The following is a 13,602-nucleotide window of genomic DNA, read 5'->3' as shown; positions in this document are numbered from 1 at the left end:
CAATATATGAGAAAAGTAACATGGGCATTGAAACCTCAGGAGTCAAACATATCTGTGTCCTAAGCCTGGCTCTATCACATATTAGCTCCGTGTTCATGAGGAACAATTTGCTCCTCTAAGCCTCAGTTTGCTTATTTCAAAAGCAGACAGTAATTATTTAATAGGGTCATTGAGAGGATTCTATAAAATAATGTCTGTCAATCCCGTCCTTGGTACATTATAAATAAATTATTAATGTTGGACATTATTGTTGTCATGTTATTGGTATTAGTTAAGATTTACTTCTCTTCCATATACTCTGTAAAATATTGGCCATGGCTTTACTTTTTAATTTTGAAATAATATTTTTGTCCATTAGCTCTCTTTCTCTTTAACTTGAGTATTTCTAGATGGTAGGGTGAAGGAGATGGGAGTAGGAAACATTCTTTTGGGTAGGGATGCCTCCTAATTGAGGCACAATGCCTGTAAAATGTCACCAGGTATGCCTTGTAATTGCTATGTATCAATTTTAGTATCTTTTCTCCTTCCGCTCTCCAGAACAAGTGCTGCCAAGCTAACATTCAGTGTCCTGCCCCAACCAGAGTACTGATTATTTAAGTATGTAGGTACTTTCATACCAATAAGCAATAGCTCGCACTATGCTGCTTCTGGCCCCAAAGTGCCCCTGCCACCATGCTGAAGTGCTTGTGCTCATGCATTCCTGCTTGTCTAATATTTTGAATAATGCCACTCCTATCCCACCCCACATTAATGTTTATAACTGCCTTGTGAACACCATTAGCCCATGTCACCACAGAAAATATTCCACTTCATTGCAGTACCAAGAACTCACAAGAACTTTTGTTCTCCCACAAGTCATTATAAAAATTCTTGGTTTAGTGGATTGTATAGTTACATTGATTTAGCAAAAGTAATTCAGAAATTTAGATGCTACTGATCTATAAACCTTGGCTTTAGTTTGTTGTCATAAGGACAAAGCAAATCAATAGAGCAAACATATTTTATTTATAAAATGGTAGAAGAAAAATATTTTTCACATACTTGTAACAAGTAACGCACTTATTATTTATTATCCCACTGAACTCTAGATGTGCTCATTACATATGATTCTTAAATATTTAATTAAGTGCCTATAAAACCCTTAAAGTCATACATCAGTTTCAACACTATATTTGCAATGGAGTTCCCACTGTGGTACAATGGATTAAAAATCTGACTGTGATGGGTCGGGTCACTGGGGAAGTGTCAGTTTGATTCCCAGCTCTGTGCAGTGGGTAAAGGATATGGTGGCGGCAGTTGTGGTGTAGGTCAGATTTGATTCCTGGCCCAGTAACTTCCATACACCGTGGGTGCGGCCATAATACAAACAAAAAATCAACCAGTATATCTGCAGTTATGCTCAATTTGCACCAAATTGATTAACAAAAATTTGCATGGAAGTCAACTTTTATTTATTTATTTTTGTATATTAAGTGTGAGAGAGTGATCCAGGTAAATTATTTGAGCTCTTCCCTTTAGTGCTTGCTCAGGTGGTTCTTTAAATGCAGTATGTGTTCTGCTTTTTTGTTAACCTGAAATGTTCCTGCTGCATCATGTTAAATCTGTATTTGATGCCCTATGATTTCCAGCTAATTCATTTAGTTCTGTTTCCAGAGATTGATAGAAGGAGGAGTTAATATCCTTGGTTTTTTAGCAGCAGACATTGAAAAGGATCACTCCTGTCTGTAACGTTCCCAGCTCCCTAAGCCACACGGCAAGAAATATTACAGGCAAGATAGTTTCATTTTCAATTTAGACACCCATTATTTGCTGTTTACAGGCCATTCCTAATTCTGAGTCCAGAATTTATGGTTTGTTCTGGGGATTATCATCACAGCAATCTCCTGCAACTCAGCTGTGCCTCATTGGAGTTTCGCGCTGCTTTATCAGTCATCCCTGACATCTGGAACAGATATATAGCGCCACATCCAAATCACCCCCGCTCAGAGAACCTTGCTTTATGATTCCCCAGATGTCGGCCTCTTCCAGTTTGCACAGTCCCAGTGAGGGCGAAGGTTGACCCTTGGGAAAGAGAGCAATGGTTGTTAAATAAAACCCTAACATTTAAGTCTCCAGACCCCTCTGAACCAAACTAGGTGACATCATTAAGTTAAAACTACTGAGTTTTCTACAGGGCTAAATAAGAATGAAGCAAAGGTGTTACCCAGTTCTGTCTTGCAAACTCAACCGGGGAGTTATGTAGGAATCTCCTAAAAAGATGGTACAATAGTGGAGGTAACTGCTTTAGATTCATAAGCACACTTCACATGATGATTTTACAGTTTCCCTTTTGAATATAAAGTATTTAGTTTTGCCTCTCAGACATTTGGGTGTTTCCAAGCCTCTGTTTGATAGCATTCACTAAAGCTTAGAGAAGGAACTTGGAAATCTCTGTGTGTTGATCATCCTCAGAAGAATCACTCGCTAACTCTGCATTTTTGAAAAGGTGTGGTAGCTCTGGTATCTGTTACACATGACATAGGCCAGGCAACATTTCATTTCATTTTCAGTCTTTCTAGACTGAAAATGAGGGTATCTTTTGCCACCAGTGCCCATCTACTTTTGTGCTTCTCCTGTGGCCTGTCCCTTGTCCCTCCTTCCCTTTGGGAGAACTAGAACTAACAAAACTAGACAGGAGACTGGGCTTGGTCACAAAAGAGCTTCCTGTTCCTTCTTCCCTAAGGGAAGGACTGTTCAGCACTTTCCTGAGAATTCATCTTCCGCCGTGGAGGAGCCACAAGGCAGAGACAAAAACGTATACCAGAGAGGGCTGTGAACGAGTCCTCCCCACCTTATGTATGAAGAAGCCTGCCTGACAGGAGCTGTGTTTTCAGGAGAGGAACTTAGTCGACTTAGAGAAGCCCCTCAGAAGAGCAACCGGAAAATAAACACCCCAGTCTTAAGTCTACTCCCATCTTCCTTGGCCTTCTATTGGCCAAACCCACTTGAAAGCAAGGAACAAGAGAGTATCTTTGTATAATCTGGGCTGTGGGCTTAGAGAGTGTGATGAAAAAGGGTGGTGAGTGGAATTAGAGGGGAAAATGGACAAAAAAAGAATCTGGCATCAGCAATTTCATGGGCTCCTTAAATGTTCCCATTTCACCTGCATTTCCCTTAATGTAATGGATACTTCTGCAACTGACTGCAGAATAATTATTTGAGAATAATTCTCAAATCTCAGTTTCTAGAACTCTCTCAGCTTAGCTTTATTTACTAATGAAGGCAATAATCTTGAACTGAAACCAAACTGACCCCACACCAGCTTTCTTTTGCAAGAGGCTCATATCTGGACCTCAGAAAATGGTCAAACATTAGAATTCAGTCACCTCTTCTTGTCTACTCATCAGCAATTACCCAGCTATCTCTTACCAGGTAGATTTCTCAGGAGTGAGTTTACACTTGCCCACTGAACCTCAGCTGCCAGGGACTCATATCACATTTCATAAATGATCCTATTTAAACCTGAGTAAGTGAGGATGTGGGCAAGAGGGATGAGAATCTCAGATTAGCTTTGTCCATATAAATCCCCACCAAAAAAACTTCCCTAGTCTCCACACATTTTGACCTTTGTACCTTCATTATATATGTAAGGTTAATTATTTCTTTTGGGAATCATTACAAAATGATGTAGTGAAATGCCTATGTATATCCTGGTGCTTTAGTTAAAGGTAAACATTTTAAATGTGATAGAGAAATGGAAAAATTTCATATATTGGGTAGAGTCTAGGAGTAGGGGCTTGGGAGGGAGAGAATATTTTCAAGCTCAAGCCCTTGGTGCCTTTCAAATTGTACCATATAGCTCACTATTTTTTATGACTACACATAAATTAGATATTCTGAAACTTTTTTCTGTTAAAGATTTGTGTACAAATCAAGTTTTAGAACAAATACTATTTACAATAGAATAACTGGACTTGACACTAAAAAGGAATATGCTTATTGTCTTTTATTTGTAAGGGAATTTGAATTGTAAAGAAAATTATTACCTGTGAATTAATTTTGATGAAAAGGAATTTTATATTCCAAGCGTCTTCAAAGTGGAACCTATCTTTAATTTTCTTCAATGCTGCAGAATCTGAAACTTTTTGTTGTTGTTGTCTTTTTGCCATTTCTAAGACCGCTCCCACGGCATATGGAGGTTCCCAGGCTAGGGGTCTAATCGGAGCTGTAGCTGCCGGGCTACACCAGAGCCACAGCAACGTGGGATCCGAGCCACGTCTGCGACCTACACCACAGCTCACGGCAACACCAGATCCTGAACCCACTGAGCAGGGCCAGGGATTGAACCCGCAACCTCATGGTTCTTAGTCGGATTCGCTAACCACTGAGCCACGATGGGAACTCCAGAATCTGAAACTCTTTGGATTGTGAACTTTGAAAGTTTTAATTGAAGGTAGCAGTGATAGAAAATATTTATTTTAATCAATACAGATATATCCATTCTATTACTAATTTAGTGTTAAAAATAAAAATGTCTGCAAGACATAAATTGCAGTTGATGGTGACAGTGAAAACAGTAATAGAAATGGAGCTTCTCAGACTAAGCGAAATAAGTTGGAAAGAGAAGGACAAATATCATATAATATCACCTATGTGTGGAATCTAAAATATGGCACAAATGATCCCATGATTCAACAGAAATAGACTCATGAAGCTGGAGAACAGACTTGTGGTTGTCAAGGTTTGGGGGAGGGAAGAAGTGAGATGAACTGGGTGTTTGGGGTTTGTAGATGGAAACTATTACATTTAGAATGGATAAACAATGAGGTCCTACTGAATGGCATAGGTAACTATATCCAATCTCTTGGGGTAGAACATGACAGAAGATAGTATGAGAAAATGAATGTGTGTATATATGTATGGCTGGGTCACTATGCTATACAGCAGAAATTGACACAACACTGTAAATCAATTATACTCTAATAAAAATCAAATAAACAAAAAAGCCCCCTAAATAACACAAAAATGATAGTGATCTCTCTAGTCTAGATTTCATACGATGGGCAATGGAAAAACTTAGACTATGACAGAAACTCTGTAAAGCTCACTGTTGGCTGAAGTTTGATAGATTGAATGTAATTAATCTTTGAAAACTTGGCTTAGGAAACAAAATGAGTAGGAATTGAACTTAAGAAACTGGAGGAAAGGAGTTCCTGTCCTGGCTCAGTGGTTAACGAATCCAACTAGGAACCATGACGTTGCAGGTTCGATCCCTGGCCTTGATCAGTGGGTTAAGGATCCGGTGTTGCCGTGAGCTGTGGGGTAGGTCGAAGACGCAGCTGGGATCCCGTGTTGCTATGGCTCTGGCGTAGGCCAGCAGCTACAGCTCCAATTGACCCCTAGCCTGGGAACTTCCATATGCCCCAGGAGCAGCTCAAGAAATGGTAAAAAGACAAAAGAAAAAAAAAAAAAAGAAAGGAAGAAAGACAGGTGATGAAATTTTAATGAGATCATTGTTGTTCTTCTAATAGTCTACTTCCCAAAGCAGAGACAGAAAAATTGCTAGAGAACAGTGCTTCTGTTTATAAGACAGATAATAATTTATTTGGTGTATGTATGTAATGCTGTATCATTGCATATTAAGTTCTGACAGTGGTTTTGAATATCATAAAAAAGCCTTGGCTGTAAGAATTCAAGGTATAATTGACAATACAAAGTATTGCATTCCTCTACTTTCTTACAGCCACTTTTATTTTCATAGCACAGCTATTTTCTCAATGGATAGGCACTGTCCTGAAGATGACTACTGGGTCAGGCACCACAAAATCAAAAGGATTTCTAGAATGAACCAGCTCTCCTTCTGAAATATGCTAGCAACTTCAGACAATGATGCAATAAAGGGATTTTGGAAATTTCAATGTCAGTAAAGACATAATGCACAACTTAATCATTAACTGAAATTAGAGGATTTTGTGTAATTTGGCCTAGATAATGATATTTTGTCTACATTGACTGTCCTGAAAATTGTACTATTTTCAAGGGCTCAGTGTCCCAGGTAGCAAGATCTCTTACAATCTTTTTGATGAAAATAGGAAAATATTACTCAGATCTATGCCATGGTTCACATGTTCCTTCATTCATCAGTTCAATAATTTTTTTATTCATTCAAATCAATAAATACTGAGCATCTAGTATGGCCAAGGACTGGAAATATAGCAGTGAACAAAGTAATTTATTCTCTCTACCCTCAGCGATCTAACAATTATTTTTATTGCTAATAAGTTTAATTTATTAAATGTCAGAAAAGAGTTACTGCCATACATGTTTAATGTACATTATCTCATTTAAATCTCATGACAACACCTAAAGCAAATATTGTCGTCCTCCACTCTGTGGATGAGGAGACTAAAGTTCAGCTTACATAACTGGATATGGTCATCTTGCTAATAAGTTTTGGCACTAAGATTTGAAGAATATCTAAGTCTACTATTATACCAACTGTAATAGCAGTTTAGCATAAGTGCTATTTTCACTGCAATGCAATTTATATAATATGTCCTAAACAAGCTGATTAAATGAGTCCAGTTTCAAAGCACAGAAATCATTTTTATCTCTGACGTTATTGGGCATGTTCAGGGTGGTATGGCCATAGACTAGAAATTATTATTTTTATCTCTGTTTAAATGCCAATAGCATAACTAGCTGAATTTTGATTGTGATATTAGGCAGATTTCTAATTTCATTGTTTTAAAACAATGATTCTCAAAGCTATTTTATTTATTTAAACAGAAATAAAACCAAAGCACATGCATGCACACACATGTACGTGGGTGTACACACACACACACACACACACACACACACACACACACACACACCCTATGAGACTGGCCAAAGGTTTTCTATTATTTTGCTGTCAACTAAAAATATTATGTGCCATTAAATACAGCCAACATTTTATAAAAGAAATGACCAAAACTTTAAAAAGACATAAACATAAAAATGGAAATACTCTCAGATTAGATAGTTCTTATTGTTAAATAGATTACCTCTATTTTGTATTTTCAATGCATGATCCTGAGACATACATTTAGGTACAATTAATGTACACAATATCTTTGGATTCTGCTCTGAACCTAAGAAAACTTTTAATTCTGAACATATTTCTTTTATTTCATTGTAACCATAGCATGATTTATAGAAATAGTCACTGACCTAGGAGCTGGCAAGATCTGAAAAATCCATTAGAACAGGAGTCACAGCAAGTTTAGTTTAATGCTGAATCATTGAAATTAGTAAACTCTGTCTTTTCAATTTCTTATTATTAAGGACAGTGTCAGTTCCAGAGTTTGCTGGTCTTTCGTGGGGGTCAAAAAACTCTAGTAGCAGGAGAGGAAAAATGAGAGGCAGAGATCGAGGCAAGTTATCACAAAACAGCTTGAAGTGAGAATAATTTTACTGTTTCTGATTTTGTCTGTGCCTGTGACATGCATAAACTCCTGAGCCAGGGATCAAACATGTGCCAAAGCAGTCACCTGAGCCGCTGTGGTGACAGCACCAAGTCCTCAACCCCTGAGCCACACGGGAACTCCTCCAGTCACTTTTAAAGTTACGTTTTGGTAACTGGGGTAAATCTTTGCATCTGCACTTGCCTGTATGTAAGATTGATTTTCAATGGCAACGTCATTAAAAGGGAAGGCCATGGTTTACACCCATGTCTGAGATTCAAAGGAAGTGAGTAACATCACCAGTAAAATGATTTGATGTTACTACAGTACAAACTGAAGAGTATTTCTTTCATGCTTGGGGAATATCAGTTGAAATCACAGGATCTGGCATAAGATAACTGGTCTGAGAACACATATAAACAGTGAAGTGTTACGTTCTCTGTGCTTGACTGGATACTTACTAGACTATACATCAACAGAGAACCCTAGAACCACTTGTTCTTAGAGCTAGGAGGGACTCTGGAGGTCGTTTAGTGACCTCCTTTCACAGATAGAGAAGAGAACAAGAGAGGTGTTTCAACTTAGTTAAGGTCACCCAGATTGCTTATTTCAGAACTCTCATTTTCTGATCCACGCATTAGTTTAATCCTCATGCCAAATTTGTTTTACCTTTTTGTAGAGAATAATGATAACACTATTTGAATAAAAACACCGATTGAGTGGAATATCTGACAGCTATTGGGATAATTGCTAGTTTCATTTAAAAGATAAAAATGTTTTTATTAATAAAACATCTGAATATTATTTACTATTAATAAAAGTGTGGTTAATTGCTTTTCTCTTTATGTATCTCATCTGCAGCTATTAATTGAGTGCCAAGCTCTGAAGTGATATAAAAATTATAGACTTAATGATATAAAAATTGTGTCAGAATGTAAATAAAAGATGACAAGAAGCTTCACAGGTAGTATAATTGAAATATGCAGAAAAATTAGGGGAAATGAAAATGAGAGGGGGTTTAGTTTTTATATCTTACTTTATTATTGTAGTGTTTAGGTTGAGGAGAATCAGGAAAAAATGATTAGCTGCTTGGACTGAGTTAGAGTTCTGAATGAAGAATTTTCCTGTTGAATAAGAACTGATCAGGGCATCCCAGCATAAAGGCTTAGTATCTGGAAAAGCATAGGGAAAGCAGCAGGCTAGTGTAGTTCTGGAAAAGCAAGCGTTGGTAACAGTGGTGACACTGTTGATAAGTACGGTGACAACTGCTTAACCTGCCTTGAGCCTTACTATTTGCTAGAACTTGTATACCCTATATTTCTGGATTCCTTCTAGTAACTCTATGATGTGGTTGCTATATTATCTTCATTTTAGAGGTAAGAAAAGGAAAATACGGAGAGGTTAATTAACTCATCCAAGGACACATAGCCGTCAAGTGATGGAGCACAGATTCAAACAATTTTCTCTGACTCCACAAACTTCTATGCTACTCTGCTCATTATTTTTAAGATATAAATTTATATAGAATACTTTGATCCCTGGCCCAAGAACTTTCATATACTGAAAGTGCATCCAAAAAAAAAATCTTAAAAAATTAAAAATAAATAAATTATTTGGGTTTACAGCTCATTCAAGTAGAGTAGATAAAACATGAGATTAGAACTTAGCTCAATTTGATCCTATCACCTCCTCTATTTCCTCTTGGGGTAAGTATTTAAACTTCCTGAGCGTCAGTATCTTCATGTGCAAATATGTCGAGTTGTTGGTGAATGGCATTTGAGAAGATATATGGAAAACAGCTGTGGTAGATATTTGGCAAAATTGGCTCCCCCTCAAGGACTTCCAGCTCTATGACAGCAGGCAACTACACCAAGAGCAGAAAGCTTCCTACTTTCCCAAACTGTATGTAAGTTCAAGACACTTGCCATTTTCAGCCTTTTTCCCTTATAGCAAAGTCGTTTTGTTCTTCAAGAGTTATTTTTAAAAACCTCCTCATTTTAAGTTTCAATGTTAATTTTTTGTTTGTTTTAATTTCATTTTCAGAGCACAAACCTCGCTTCAGGAAGATTATTTAGGATACCATGTTAATATCATGCCATTCAGCAGAGTGGCAGTCTGGAAGAGAATTCATTTTTTTATGCTTATCTATTTGTATGTCTTTCATGTCTGAAAAATATAAACTGGAATCTCTGCTCTGCTGTGTGTTAAGCATAAAATATTTTTAAAAGCTATTTCTGCAGAGAGGAACTAATTTAAGGATATCATAATTCATCTTTACCATGAAATAAAGATTTCCTGTTTAAAGGGAAATGTGTCATTTTAAAAGGTTGAATAAAATGGCACACATTAAAAAAAAAGAAAGAAAACATGACAAAACAACAAAAAACATTTTTTCTTACTTTTTAAACTCCATACATGACTCCTCTCTGCACTAACATTTTCTTTTGACTATGAGTTAGATAAATTGTCATTTGCTTTAAACCTCATCCCTTAGTAACTTCATAGTTTTTGTGCAGTCATCATCATGGCTTTCCTAGTTCAAATGTCTTATTTGTACCATTGCAGATTTATATTATGTGTGTATGTTTCCAACACATTTTTAACATCTGTTTATGCAAGAAACTGTACAATAAAAGTAACATATTATTCTATAATCACTTTTTAAAGAGAACATGGGCCTTTTATAGAATTTTAAATTTGGTAATATAGGAATAATTTAGGGGAAATCTTCATTTTGTGGGTGTGGAAGGTCTAGAAATGTTAGGGGGTTTGCCAAAGATTATCCAGTCTTTCTTTTCTCTATTTATTCTACAAATGACTTGAGCTTCTACTTTGTGCAAAGCAGTTTTAGATGCTATGAGGAACAAATCCCATGTAAGAAATTTCTCTCCTTCAAGTACCATAGAGTCTAGTGAGAGGGATTTTTCGTTTCTTCACCCTCAGCTCTGCTGGTTGTCATCCTAGCCACTTTACCCTTTCGGACTCCTTAAGTCTCGTTCCCTCATCCTGACTGCCACTGCATTCATTTTCACACTTTTCATCTCTCTAGTGGACTGTTGCTGCAACTATCTAACTCTTCATGTGTGTCTCTATTCTTAATCTCCTCAATTACATTGTGCTGGCTCCATCCAGCCAGACTGATGTGTTTGAAATAAAGGTCTCTTTGTGTCACTCACCTGCTCAGAGTTGTGGCTGTACTGCCTAGAAAATAAAGTACCCATTAAGGTATCTCATTCGTGTTCAATAAGTAAATATGGGAGTAGATCTTGTAGGGCCTTAAGCAAGATGATCGAGAATTGGTTTTTAATCCCAGTAGCAATATGAATACAGGGGAGAGTTTTAGAACAAAAAAAGGACAGAATTAGATCTCAGATTTCCTTACTAAACAGCTTGAGGGTTGGGAATTTTTTGTTTGTTTCTATTTTATTCTCAAATGAAAGTGACTTGTGTAAAAGTAGGAACTCATTATACATTTGAATATACAAAGATAAATTTTAGAACAGTGCTGTTCAATACATCCTTTTTTTTCCCCCCTTTGGCTGTACTTGTGGCATGTGGAAGGAAATTCCTGGGCCAGGGATCGAACCTGTGCCACAGCAGTGATTCAGGCTACAACAGTGATGCCAGATTCTTAACCACTATGCTGCCAGAGAATTCCACATCTTTTTAAGATGAGATAAATATTCTGTATCTGTGCTGTTCAGTGTAGTAGCCACTGAACACATGTGGCTATTGCTCATTTTGAATTAAGGAACTGAGGAATTGAATTTTTAACATTGTTTAATTTTAATTAATTTCCATTTCCATGTAAATAGCCACATATGACTGATCACTATCATGTTGGACAACTCAGTGTTAGGGAGTTCTCCCTAGGAGGGTCCCAACAGGAAACAGATGGAATGCTTAAATTCAGATAACTCAAGGAGAGTTTATTTATAAAGAGACTTTTTCCAAATGTGTGGGCAGCTTGAAGGGAAACACATGAGAGAGTGCAGTTAACTGTGATAATTATATGGGAGAGATGGCGAGGCAGACTTGATGGAAAGACTCATAGTTAAGATTTATAATCTGAGATCACACTGGGCTGGTATTTATAATATGCAATAATAATTTTAATGAAATTTCATTGAATAAAATCTCTGCTTAGAAGTGTTCTTTTAATATAGTCTTTCCTGGCAGTATATTTACTGATGAAAAATGTGATTGCTTTCCACATACAGTGCTGATCTGTGCTGTGTTTTCTGAGTTTTTTCCTGGCCCTTTACTGTAAGTGGTACCTTTTCCATTAGCAGGGCTGTGCTGACCTAACAACGGTGTCTGTTAAGGTTTCCTTTGAGGAGCGTCTTCTCTTCTGAGCACCTAGAATGTAGGCAGGCTTTGACTGTTATCCATGGTTATGTTTTAACATCCTGCCCTTTGTGTCCCTCACCTCAGCACACAGAGTCCTAGCTCATTGCCTGATGATTTGTTAAGTCTTTGAAAATGGAAGGAATGGGGGCTTTTAAGCAGGCTGGGGCTATTTCTCCTTGCTTTATTTATTTTTATGCCATGCAAAAGGAATAAAGATGCATAAAATGGCTTGACTGAAGCCAAATAAATCTAGATAAATAGAGCAAGGACCCAATAAAAAGCTGGAGATAAAGAAGAAAAGGGGAGGGGGACGGGGAGAGATGGAAGAAAGCAGGGAAAACTCTATACTTGAAATGAGAGCGACTGTTTTTTATTACCTGGAGAATAAAATATCTTTGACCCAGTGAGACCTTTAAACTAAGGTTAAACTGGGTAGAGATTAGGAAATCATCTTTATAGTCCTTATTGAATCTCTTCCTGCTGTCACCCCCTGTCATCCTTCATTAAAGTTTTGCTGTTAGCTCTGAGAAGGTTGACATCGTTTCATTGTTCTGATGAATCACATCACAGAAGCTAGTGAGTTTTTAGAACCAACACAACACGTCTTTCCTGTTATTCCTGATGCTCTGTGTGTGTTGTAAGTGGGAAGTTTCTCTTTGTCCTACTCCTGCCCCCTTTTGACTATGGAAAGAGACAACCAAGAGCTAATGCTGCATGAGTGGAGGATAAAGTAAAATTAGAAACTATCTTATAGCCCATTGTGTATCGGTGGCATTCTGAGTAATTATCACTGTTGCTTTATTTCTCTGACATGCAGAATTTTATTTCTTGCTTCTTTTCTCCCTCTTCTCCCCTCTTCCTTTACTAGACTCAGTCGCCATCATACACACAGTGTATTTTCACTCTCATAAAAAAAAGGTGGTGAAGGACTTGACACCCCTCTGCTGTGTTCCCCTTAGGAGGTATCTGGAAATGGGTGGGGCCACTTTTTAGCTCTCATTGTGCCTAGGTGTTGTTATTGGAATTTAGTAGATAGGGGTCTGTGGATGTGAAACATTTTGCCATGTACAGAAAGGGCTCAAATGATGGTGATTTTCCAATCAATATCAGTGATGCTACCGCTGAGAAAAACTAGGTCTAGCTGAAGTTTAGGTGGGTACCAACAACCTCAGTTAACAGAGGATTTTAGCTGTGCCTTGGTGAGAAAATGCTAAAATCTCTTCAAGAATCTGTAGGTCCTTAATAAAACTATGTTGTGTTTTGAATCAAGTTGTTCATTTATAAACAAGTCAACACTCTTTAATAAGTTCTATACAAGTCACTATCAGGAATAAAAACAAATAAAATATACTTGCTAACATGAAGATTCTAATAGTATTATAAGTGCAATGAACACATACAGAAACAGAATGAGTCTTTTGGGAAATTTTCAAAATACTATTGGAACAAGGAGAGGTGAGGATTGACTTGTGAGCAAAGTTGTTGGGAGGTAGAGAATGCTTTGCGGAAACCATAGAGAAACAGGTACGATTTTAATAGGGAGTTACATGGGAAGACACTTCTTTCAGTCAAAGGTACATTATAGGTAAGATGAGAGGAGAGAGAGAAATGGTGTAGAAATATCATTACTGTAAAGGATAGTACTTGAAAAGAAGTAGCAGAAGATAGGACTGAAAAGATAGATGAGGGTGGAGTATAGATAGTCTTGAACATCTTGTAAAGGAGCCTTCCCATTTAAAGGTGTGGGCTGAGTGACTGGGAGTAATATATGGCACGCCACCCAATGGGCTAAAGTTCATTTCAGTGTCCTTCTTCAGATTCCATG

General features: G+C 37.3%; 1 protein-coding gene across 9 annotated transcripts in view; it reads left to right on the top strand.

The window, feature by feature from the left end:
• The window catches only part of CTNNA3 (catenin alpha 3), a 1,779,313-nt gene that overhangs the window by 935,829 nt on the left and 829,882 nt on the right, over positions 1-13,602 (top strand). The window lies entirely within an intron of this gene.

The sequence above is a fragment of the Sus scrofa genome, chromosome 14 (genome assembly GCF_000003025.6).
Source record: "Sus scrofa isolate TJ Tabasco breed Duroc chromosome 14, Sscrofa11.1, whole genome shotgun sequence".
NCBI classification, from domain to species: Eukaryota; Metazoa; Chordata; class Mammalia; order Artiodactyla; family Suidae; genus Sus; species Sus scrofa.
This window is presented reverse-complemented; position numbering and strand designations above follow the sequence as displayed.